The 12,223-nt window shown below is 39.5% G+C and overlaps 1 protein-coding gene across 1 annotated transcript in view; it reads right to left on the bottom strand.

Moving 5' to 3' along the window:
* The window catches only part of LOC113406402 (glutamate receptor ionotropic, kainate 1), a 214,823-nt gene that overhangs the window by 170,522 nt on the left and 32,078 nt on the right, over positions 1-12,223 (bottom strand). The window lies entirely within an intron of this gene.

The following is a 12,223-nucleotide window of genomic DNA, read 5'->3' as shown; positions in this document are numbered from 1 at the left end:
TCTGGTTTAGCTTATTCCACAATGGTGGTATAATTAATAGGCGGTATCCTCAGGTAAAGTTTGAGGAACATTAATTCAGGGTGAAGCTTACACTTGCACTGCTATATCTATTCTGCCCAAAGGAGCATGCAAGCTGAAGATGAATAAATCCATGTTGTCTGAGATTGCCGTCACAAGAGTGCCAGTTAAGGCCAGGTCTTGTGCGTGGGGAATTTGTGATGTGGACTCTTATCCCTTAGGTAAAATTCATGGACACCACCAAAATGGCTTTACATGGGCTGTTGAACCACCTATCAGGTGGTAACTGCTTTCAATCATGGCTAGCCTGGCTGCATTTCAATGCAACTAGTGACAGAACTGAATGGCTCCATATCCCATTAGCCATCTCCTGAGGAAAGCCGTCCCTTCCTAGGTATACTTACAAAGATATTGCAGTGCCTCATTCCAGATACTGATTTGGCAGTCAGCTCTAGTACTTGATTTGGAGTGGTCTTCTTTGACAAACACACTAGTATCTCCTCTATCCATCAAGACTTAGTGAGTTTTTTAAAATTTAGAATTTTTCAGAATGCTCGATGAGCACTCCAGAGTTACCTACAAGAGTATTAATTATTGCTTTTTCTCACAAATTGTGATTAATAATGATCCAGTTGTTCAAGTATCTTCTACACCAAATCTCATGACTGATTTAGGCATAATCTTCAAAACTCAGAAACTGTATGCACAGATGCCTATCTTTGCCTTTACTTTCTCCCAGAGTCTTTCTACCAAAACAATCATATGAAACCACATGTCCCATTTGTTTCATATGGCCACATCCATGATTATAATCCTTTTTAGTCAAGTGCCCCTGGAAAACACATCCTTATTTTTCGAAGCCTCAGTGTAGTTGTTATTTGGGTTGACAGACACTATGGCTCGTGCATGGGAACTCGGATCAGTCACTCATTCTAGTTCATATGAGCAGGGAGGATTTATTTATAAAAGCATAAAAGGTGGATTGAATTAGCTATTCACAAGTTCATTCAAAAGTATGAACAAGTTTACCTTCAAGTGACAAGAAGGTAGAGAGGGACTAGATGACAAGATATTTGAATGGCATATAGCCTTTCACTTCCAAGTCACCAGTTCAAATCCAGCCCAAGTCAGTAGTGACTAAAAGTTGTTACCAACAGCTGATTGGTGACTGATTTGAAATTGTTGTGAAGGTTTCAGTCTACGCTCTAGCATCTGTGTGCAAGTAGAGCTGTGGTGAATTCAGTTATTCTATTCTCACAATTAGTGGCTAAATAAGAATTGGCAACTTCCAGCAAGTGAGCTCTGTACCTTTTCTGCTAACAAATAGTGTATAGTTTCTAAAACATTCTGCAGAACAGCAGACAACATAAAATGTCTCATTTATGACACTGTATGTAATGGGTCTCCTTAATACTGCGGAATACAAAGAGAAAACATCTAGTGCTCCAGTTCTTTTGATGTCTCCACAGCTACTCAAGGGAATTATACCTTTGCACTGCACTGTTGTTTTTGTATTATTTTCATTACGTCATTTTAATGTTAATTTTTTCTGAGTTAACCAAAATTAGAATGATCCCTATCCTTTAATTATGTATTTCATAATGCAGATTACCTATTCCTGCAACATGCCTGATTACTTGTTAAAATTAAATGGAAAATTGAATGTATTCATAGCAGACAGAAAGTCATAACTCCTTCCATCTCATGGAATGCACGGAGGACCACCAATAAACCATTTGGCACTGAAAACGTTCATACTTAAAGGACTTTCTTCTTCAGAGACATTTCTTACCTTTGACAAATTAGGATAATTATCTTTATCATTATGAGAAGTTTCCCTTTCGTGCATTTGTTAACAGAAAGATAATTGCAAATGGAAAGCAGCAAAATGAAAGGAACTTTAGTTATATATAAGAACAAATGTGTTCTAGCTCAGGTGAGGCTGACCAATTAAATATGATTAGTGAATGGAAACAACTGATGTTTCCTTTTTTTCAGGTTAAGCCAGTTGACCTTTCAGTGGTGAATGTGCTATAGTCTCTCCCCCCCTCCTCCATATTCAAGACTGTGTATCTTAATTGGCAGAACCTTTTCTTAAAACTAGTTCAGTGTGCTTACAGACAAGTAAAGCTTTTTGTAACTGGAGTAGGTGAGCACTAACTCCAGTCACACAGAGAGGGCATAACCCGACTCAGGGTACACAGTGAATAGGGCCAGGAAATAAAGACCCATCACTTATCAGCTCTTAGTAATGGATCTTACAGTATTCCAATAAATGAGAGCAGATGAAGTTAGAGATGAGTCTTAACAAAACCCTATGTCTATACATTGCTGAACTTTGAAATCCAAATTTTGTCAGTGTTCAGATTCAGCTTTGGACTCATCTCTAATTTTAATAACAAAAGTATGATCCTATTGATTTGTATTACAGTAGTTTTTAAAGGCCCCAGCTAATGTTGAGGGCCTACTGTGGTAGGTGTTACATAAACATTGTGAGAGACCATCCTGTACTAAAGAGCTTACACTCTAAACAGACAATAGAGACACAACCAGGTGTAGAGATTTTTCTAAAGTCAGAGAGTAAGTCAGTTACAGATCCTGGAACAGAACCTAGGTCTCCTAGGTCCCAGAGTAGTGTCTTATTCACTGGACTACACTGTCTCTCATGTCACAGCAGCATATTCAGACCTTTTAAAAACTGACTCTCCTAATTCTGCATTGGTATACGATTACAGCTCCAGCAGCCTGGAGGATTTAGTGAGCATTTACATTCCAAAGACAAAGCAAGAAGTGCACTTTTTCGAAGGACACTGAAAGTGATGTGACATTCAGTTTGCTATGGGAATGTCAACATAATGTAAGAAAAAATAACTCATTTTAAAAAGTAAGCTGTCTAAAATACCCTTAATTTCCCTCCAACTGTGACAAGTAATTTCTGGTGTTTACTTTTACTTAGCACTACTGAATAGCTCTTTAATTCAGCCTCTGAATAATTTGGCATGGTATGCTGCAGAATGCATCACATTTCATTAGAACAGAAGCATAAAAGAAATCACTAGAAAGGTAAAAATGCCAGTAAGTAAGAGATTCATTTTACTGGAATCTCCAATTGACAGAAATGCCGGAATTGCTTAAAATGTGGCTCTACTTTAAACAGGCTTCGTAAAAATGGCACTGTGGGTTCCATATTTATCATGAGCCACGGGTTGTATATCACATGTATTCAGTTTGGTAACATGATGTCCTGCAACTACATTGATTGTTTTCAGAATATGCCCTCAGACGTGTGCAGACCCACTTTTGGGTAATGGGGTTATACATATGTCACTGGAAATAATAGGGTTGCACAGGTGTAATCATAGGGCATAATTTGGCCTGCCAAATTATTACTGGTGATTCATGAACAATAAGAAAGTTCCCCTGTTGACTATCAGAACCTGGGATGAATTAGTGGGGTTGGAAGTTAGAAAAAATGTTTTATTTTCATCTGAGTAAATCTGATATGGAATTGGTGAGGCACAATAAATACAGAATCCTATAATGACACTTTTAGTCACATTTTTTGGACAGCGACAGGACTTCACTTTGAGCCTTTATTCAAGATCAGAAAATTAACAATGTTTTAATTCCAAATGAAATGAACTGTGGTCATATTTATGAGAGAGGACTGTGGCAGGGAGCCGTGCATGGCTTTCTATTACCACTTATGTTTGTAGGAAAGTTAGGTTTGGGGACACTGAGACACATAGCATTTGGGTATGCTTCTCTGCCTTTCTCAGCATTCCATCATAGGTGCAAGCTTCCCCAATGGTTATCCACCCTTAGCTGAAATGGCATTTACCTACTGTCTAAAACACTCACACCACCTTTAGCTGAGTGGGTTGCCAGGAATAAGGTCACTGCCCTGTGACAGCGTAGCTCCTAAAGGAATTGTACGAGCAGAAAGTAGGGTGACTAGGAGGAGCATGGAGAATTGAACTCTGGGAGCCTGGGAAATGATTTGAAGAACACTGTGTGAGGGGATTTTTGCAGGCTTTCATGCCCCGCCCGCCATACCCCCCATGGGTGTCTCCATAGAAAAATGACACTTAAATCTATTTTAAATCCGAGACTTCCTCAGTGTGAAGATATTAATCACTAGTCTCCAATTGCATATGATAAAATGATTTGTCCCATAATCAATGAATGCTGAATTTTATCACGTGCAGTTTAGAGAATAGTAATTTAATATCTTCATAATGGGGAAGTCTGGAATTTAAAATGGATTGAAGTGTAGTCATCTCTGCGTGTTTGGCATCCACTTGCCACTGAAAGCTTACTTTTGATTAACATCTTCACATTTTTACAAGTATGAAATGAGGATGCATGTTAAATCAGTGCAAGTAGAGAGCATGAAAAGAAACTGCTACTGAAGATACTGAGGCAGAGGATAGATGAGTTGAAAATAAAATAAAAAGGGGGGAGGAAGATGAATGTAAGTTGTTTGTTTGTTTGTGTTGTGGTTGTCCTGAAAAAGGTCCCAGGACCAACAACATTGCCAACTCTCCTCTGGTCTTTCATCTTCTTCCCTTGTGTTCTGCTACAGACTGATGGCAACACAAATTACTGGGGTAAATTATCTTTGTCCAGGTCCTGTGAATGAGATTGAGGGATGGGTAGGTAACCTTCAGCACTTCTTGTTAAAGAATATGGATTGAAAACAAAATAACTGGTTTGATTAACATCTCTAGATGTACACTTCTTTTAAGGTAAAGTAGATAAGGGACTATTAGCTGACTTAGAGACAAAAAGAAAAGTGAATAGCTTACATCCCTTGAAAGCAATACTCTCTCTCTGATCACTCTCTGGGCAGCCTGTCAGCATAGCTTGTTGACTATACCAACTCCCTTTGCTGTATCCAGAGATCTCTTGTATAAAGCCCCTTCATCTGGATCAGTCAGATGTTTAGCTACAAATTACGTCAAGGGAGGTTTATGCTGGACATTAGGAAAAACTTCCTATCAGGGTAGTTAAGCACTGGAACAAATTACCTAGGGAGGTTGTGGAATCTCTATCATTGAATATTTTTAAGAGCAGGTTAGACAATCACCTGTCAGGGATGGTCTACAAAATGTCAGCACTAAGGAATTTGGGAGGGAGAGGGGGCAGGGGCGGGGGCGGGGGCGGGGGCGGGGGGGGGGGGGGGGGAGGAAGGGGGAAGCCAGAAGCAAGAAGCAACAGAAAACACCAGGAGTAATTCAGAGAAACTCCAGTGAAGCCAGTGGGGTTTCTCTAGATTTATACCAGTGTAAACGAATGAAGAATTTGGCCTGACATCTGTATGTAAACTTAGCATGAGTAGTGATGCTGCAGATATGAACTGAGATTTATGATGATAAACTATAGCCATGTACAACTCCAAGCCGTATGGAAGGTGTCATTTCCAAGGAGCTGCCAAGCCAGTGACTCTCACTGGACCAGATGCTAGTCCCATTTACAATGGTATTAATCTAGATCAGGGAGCGGCAACCTTTGGCACACGGCTCATCACGGAAATCCACTGGCAGGCCGGGCCGGTTTGTTTACCTGCAGTGTTCGCAAGTTCGGCCGATCGCAGCTCCCACTGGCTGCGGTTCGCCGTTGCGGGCCAATTGGGGCTGCGGGAAGCGGCGTGGGCCAAGGGATGTGTTGGCCGCCGCTTCCCGCAGCCCCCATTGGCCTGGAACGGTGAACTGCGGCCAGTGGGAGCTGCGATCGGCCGAACCTGCGGACGTTGCAGGTAAACAAACTGGCCTGGCCCGCCAGCGGATTTCCCTGACGGGCCGCGTGCCAAAGGTTGCCGCTCCCTGATCTAGAGTAACTCCACTGAACCCTATTGTATTACTGTAGGAACCAAATGAATTACTATAATTTTAGACATCTGTAACTGAGATCATGCTTAGCAGGTGGCAAGCAAGGACTGTCATATTGTCATACCTTTTACATACTTGAAAACTGTTATGTAAAAAGTTGTTATAAGGAGGAGGAAGAAAAATTGTTTTTCTTAACCTCTGAGGATAGGACAAGAAGCAATGGGCTTAAATTGCAGCAAGGGAGGTTTAGGTTGGACATTAGAAAAAAGTTCCTAACTGTCAGGGTGGTTAAGCACTGGAATAAATTGCCTAGGGAGGTTGTGGAACCTCCATCATTGGAGACTTTTAAAAGCAGGTTAGACAAACACCTCTCAGGGATGGTCTAGATAATGAGTCCTGCTTTGAGTGCAGGAGAATGGACTAGAAGACCTCTGGAGGTGTCTTCCAGTCCTACGATTCTTTGATTCTTCTCTTCCCTTGATTCAGGACCACCCTTACAGTTTTCTCACACATGGTGTGGTTTGGAGACCCACTGCCTTCTTTAAGGGAGAGCTACATGGTGATACAAGGACTCTTAATGAGGATTAAGAACTGTCTTTCAAATACTTAACTACCTAGCTCAGAGACCCTGCTCCACAGATTCTCATGCCTGGTTAGAATCCAATTTATGCATGTGTAAAATCTTTCTGTTTATCAATTTCCCCTCCAAACAGTTTCCCTTTGCTACATATATGAAATATATACAGGTGCCCAGACCTTCTGTCACAGTCCCCAGTCAGGATCAGGGCCCCATTGTATTATATGCTGTACGGATACACAAGAAGAGATGGCTTCTGCCAAAAGAACTTGCAATCTAAACAGGCAAGTGGGTCTAACAATAATGGACAAACCACATACATAATGTGCAATTTTAAGCCATATGACATGAAATAAGAAACAAGAAAAATATGTAAAATCAACATGCACTGCCCAATACACTTTAGGCAACGAAGGTTGATCACAAATCTTCAGTTTCCCTTCCCTCCTATTACCGGATTTTGTGATCTGCTGTACTTGTTCATTGGAATTAAAATTATTTAGACCAGGCTCTATGAGGAACTGAGTGCTCTCAGCATTCCACAGGATTGATTTGTTTGAGCAAAATTCACCTGTGTGTAGAGGGGCCAGCAGGGCCGGCCCTAGATGTTTTGCTGCCCATGGCAGAAAATGTTTTTGGTGCCTCCGCAAACAGCTGTGGAAGCCAGATGAGGTCTATGCTTCATTTAGATCTTGTTTTGAGAGATTAAGTGGGATTTAGGGGGTGACATTAGACTGTGTTAGCTAACATGTGCTAATTAACTCATTTTAAAATTCTAACGTAAGCAAGGCACACTAGCTTTAACTTGACCAGTTTCACATGTGTTAAAGCCTAGGGTGGGTTAAACATCACACTTTAAATCCTAATCTAAACAAGCACTCCAGTGGTATGTAGGGTATATCTACACTGCAAAAAAAACCAACAACCCCAAAACCACCCATGGCAGTGAGTTTCAGAGCCTGGATTTACAGACTTGGGATCATGGGGATCATGCTACGGTGCTAAAAATAGACATGTAGTTGTTCCCACTTGGGCTCTGAAACCCACTCCCCTCCCGGGGCTTGTAAACATACCCATGGAGGTCTCTGTACAGAGCCCAATTTCACCCTGAATGATTGTAGTGGTGGTGGTGGTGGCAGGTAGCAACTGATGGTGTTGCCTTTCCAGGACACTCTCCAAATTTCTATTCCAAATATATGGTCACCTTACTACAGCTAACATTCACAAGGACTTAATTTTAAAGAGAAAGGGGACTATGCTACATCCCAGAATGAATTTAAATGAAGACTCAGTTTAAACCCTCTGTTTAGGATGCAAGTGAGAGAGATTTTTGGTGATCGCAATCTAGTCCCCCATCTTATAACTACCACACAGCTGGCAGTGTCTGCTCAAAAGAACCACATAAACGAAAGAGCAGAGAGGCTTCAGGTCGGGACTGAGGGTTACTGGTGGAGCCATGTGGGGAAGCTTGCTTGGCATGTATCCACAAATGGAAGTCAGTCAGAGCTGTTAAGCACTTTCAAGATTGAGACCACTGTGCTTATTCCACAGCCAATAGATTATTAGTTCCTCACCCTCATGAGTCCCAGGATCAAATAAGGTTGTCTCTGCTTTAACATGAGGGGAAAATACACACTAGTGTGCTTCCTTTATACCATTTTATGAGCCACCCACTCAGTTAGTGTAAATTGGCACATCTCAGATCTCTACTGTAATCAGTGGAGCTACTTCCGTTTACAATAGCCAAGGATCTGGCCTATGTGTGTCTTTATTTTTAAGATTGAATCCCAGCTGGAGTTAGCAGTAACTGTTTCATTTCAAGATTTTTTACATTGAAATATACAAAATGCTAGCTATTATCCAGCCAGGTGCCAATAATGATTATTTATTACATTAGAAATACATTCCTTCCCATCTTGCAAAACACTGCTCTTCTCTGACTGAGCTTCGACCTGTATGGAGGATGCAATTCATGCACAAAGATAAGCCAAGACAAAATAGTGGAAATAATTCAGTATAATAGTTGCCAAAAACAGTCTATACTGCATCTCATATCATTCTTTTGAAATTCATAACCTAAGCGATAAATGAAGCTGTCCTAACAAACAAAAGGCAATTAAAAATCAAATGAGTGATAATGCAGTGAAAGTTTGTGTGTCAATAGTTTTGGTCACAAATAGTGATTTCAGGTTTTACTTTCTCAGCTATTTCAAATCCCATTGTATACAGTATATAATTCATCAACTTGGATGTCTTTTATTGTTACAAAAATGCTTGAGGTTTAGAGAAACAAAACCTATACTTTTGTAATATTGTGACAATACACTGTATTAGCACCTAATAAACTTTTTGTTATTATGGAAATGTCACAGGAAGGAATCACAACATATAGGAAACAAAAGCATGCATTCAAACAAGTAAGAATTTATTTTATTATTATTATTATTATTATTATTATTATTTGGGGTGGGGGGGACAGTTAACATTTTATTTCAAACCAGACAAAAAAGACTGAAAAAAAATTCATCCAGCTGCAACTAATCCTATTGTGTCTAAGAATTACAGCATCTAAGGTCTGCTCCTTCTTCTGCTCCCATTGACTTCAAGTGGTGCAGGATCAAACCCTTCATGTGTAATGGATGATTGTACTATTGTTCACTGTATGCTATAAATCAGCACAACTTCGTTGACTTCACTTGAGCTACACTGATTTACATCCTCTCATAATCTGGCTTTACATGCTACAATTTATAAACACACTAAGGTGAATTTAGAATGTTATTGTTTTGCTGCAAGGTACTGAACATTCAGGCCCGGATCCAGCAAATTGCTTAAGCATATGTAGTGCTTTTGATTCAGTGGGCCAGAGTGCTCAATACCTTGCAGGATCATATTCATAATTCATTTACTAATATGAATGCCATGTTTTGTTTAAAAAAAAAAACTTGAGATACAGAAGAAAATATCCAAAAAGATTTTCTTGGATGGTAATTTCTTGACCAAGTAACAGAGCTGTGCCTTTGTCACTCTCTGCTTTAACAGTGTTACTGAATGGCATTTCACTCAGTCTAAATTATCGATTCTGCCACCCAAGCAGAAACACAATGAGCTGATGCAGATGAATTTCAGCAGCCTTTGAGGACCTCTCTGCCATGGAATGCTGCCTGGTAGAACTCAATACAGTGCACTGTCAGATATGAATTATGCATTGACACTTCACTCCCACATCATTATACCTTTAATTCTGCTGTGTCTGCACAGATAGAATTGATTCACACATCATACACTGTAACATTCATAATGGGGAAAGGCTGGAAACATTTTCACAGTGAGAAAAAACATGAATAAGTACACTTTCGGTATAACCTTATTAGTGGTTGGCCCTATAGGTCCTAATGGGGCATGAAATGTCTTCCAAAAAGCCTTTTGCTTTTATCAAAATATTCCCTGTTTAGGGAGTAATTCAGAAAGCATGCACTGGGGGCCTGATGCAAAACATCTACATGCACACAGTCTAGCAAGAGTGAGAAAGCACTTTCTGAATTCTGAATATCCTGCTTTCCAGAACGATGTTCTATAACAGCTATACCAACCGTTCATGAGTATCATTTTAGACTTCTTGCAATAAAGAATTGCAAGTGGATGGCCCTATAGGTCCAGTAAAAATCAGAACAGAAATGTTGCATATCAGGAATGGCATTATAAGGCTGTAGTATAGTATTTTATTTTACAGCACCTATTCTCTTCTGAAAAATACCATGCTCATTATTTGACTGAAGAGAAGACAAGTGCATTTCTCAACCTCCTTCCCATCCTCACCTTCACACTGAATAAGGGGTCCAAGTTATTTCTCAGCTCACATATCATCTGCATGTGATATAAGCAAGAATTAATTACCAGTTTTCTACATAAATGCAGCTTGATCTGAAAATATAGATAATGTAACAAAGAAGCATGGATTGGAAAACATCCATTACTATCTACTTCCTACCAAGAGGAAAACTAGCAGTTTCTTTATTAAGAGGCCAATCCATCATTGTATGAAGAAATAATTCATTAGTTTGAGCAGCAATCCCGTCTCTTCTGTGATCCTTATTTTTGCCCATTCCTTCTGTTGCTGGGAGGAAACAAACTGACTCTTGAGAAGGAATTAATAATATTCTGTATATCTGTCTGTAGGGGTGTTCATTGCCACAGAGAACAAATACAAGAAAAAGAAAGATTAAATTGTATTGCTGGGAGTATTTTTAATGGAATCATGGTAATGACTTAGACTAATACCCATGCCCTTTTTGGTTCCCCTTCTATATCAAAATAGCTACTTTTCATCTAACAATTGTCATGCTTAGTCTCTGGACAGGAGTAGTTTTTTTTTCAAGATGGTCAAAACCATTTTTGAGTTATAAAGATGGAAAGACTTCAGTAGGTTTTTGGATCAGCTTGAATGGTAAATTTCCCATTGCAATGTGTCAATTTTGATGAAATCTCATATAAGAAAAAATTAAAAGGAGCATTTAGATAAGGATGAAATGTTCTGTTTTGACATTTTCAGAATGTCAAATTTTTGATGTTTTATTTTGAAATGACTTTGTGAAAGTAATATTATAAATTATAATTATAATTATAATAATGTTAAATGTCAAAATTTGAAAATAAATGTTTCAGGTCTATTGAAACAAAACAACAACATTTTGAAGTTTTGTTTTGTGGGAAATTTCAAAATTATTTGGTTTTCTTCTTATCTGGAACAAAACAAATTTCAAAATTGTGGAATTTCTGACAAATCAGCAATTTTGGTTCCCACTCAGCTCTATTTACATGTGTATCTTTAAACTTACATGCTACAACTGATTTATTAAATTATTCTGGTCCATCAGGTACTCCTGCTCAAACTGTACTGAACCCAGCCCAGTTTATCTTTGCTCCCACCAACCTCTCTTGCTGTAATGCAACAAAGAGAGAGGTTCCATGATAACTACAATCCAAAGCAGAGATGTCCAACCGCACTGCAGTCTAGTATTTACCAAGAGTCATGGTAGTGACCTGAACCAAATCAGAAAACATGATAGTATGTGTACAAGAATGAACTTGATGGGAAGGGGTAATACACTGACTATACTGAACATTAAGGGATTGATTCTTTATGCTGTCTGAGCTGCTCTCTGGCAATGTAAAGGCACCTTTACAAATGGGAGTAAAGGGGGGATCCTCCAGGGCCACAATCATCATTTCAACACCAGAGCAAAAATGAACTAGAGCATTTAAAAAAGGTTCCTTATCTAGAATCTATAAGGGTCTTGTGTATCCCTGGAACTTGAACTCCTGAGAGATGGATGGTGAGTGGGGAGCTGTTTCCTCTAGCTAGTCTGAAGATGGAACTGCATTACTGACTCAGGCCAAGTAAGTAGTCTGAGTTACACCCTAAGGCCCCAATTCTGGACAGCACTTAAGCCTCACTGGTTTCAATGGGATTTAAATACACGCTTAGGTGCTTTCTGAAATAAAGATCCTTTCCTGAATTGGGGCTTTAAAGGGGGTCAGGAATGGGAGATGGAAGAGCCTGTTCTGAAAAGTCCATGCAATACAGAGGACTGAGGAGGGAGTGTAGGACATAGTAGTAGTGGTTTGGATCCATTTTGCCCAGGTGACTATACATAAGATGCAAGACAGTGGAGAACAGGTCCCAGTGTCTTTTGTTTCATGCACACCAATCTGCTTTTCATGCACTATTCCGTCAGCTAAAGGAAATGTATTAATATCTTGAGTACTTAGTTCTGTGATTAGAACTTTATTAAAT

Source organism: Terrapene carolina, unplaced genomic scaffold (genome assembly GCF_002925995.2).
Source record: "Terrapene carolina triunguis isolate 2854851 unplaced genomic scaffold, T_m_triunguis-2.0 Scaffold30, whole genome shotgun sequence".
NCBI classification, from domain to species: domain Eukaryota; kingdom Metazoa; phylum Chordata; order Testudines; family Emydidae; genus Terrapene; species Terrapene triunguis.
This window is presented reverse-complemented; position numbering and strand designations above follow the sequence as displayed.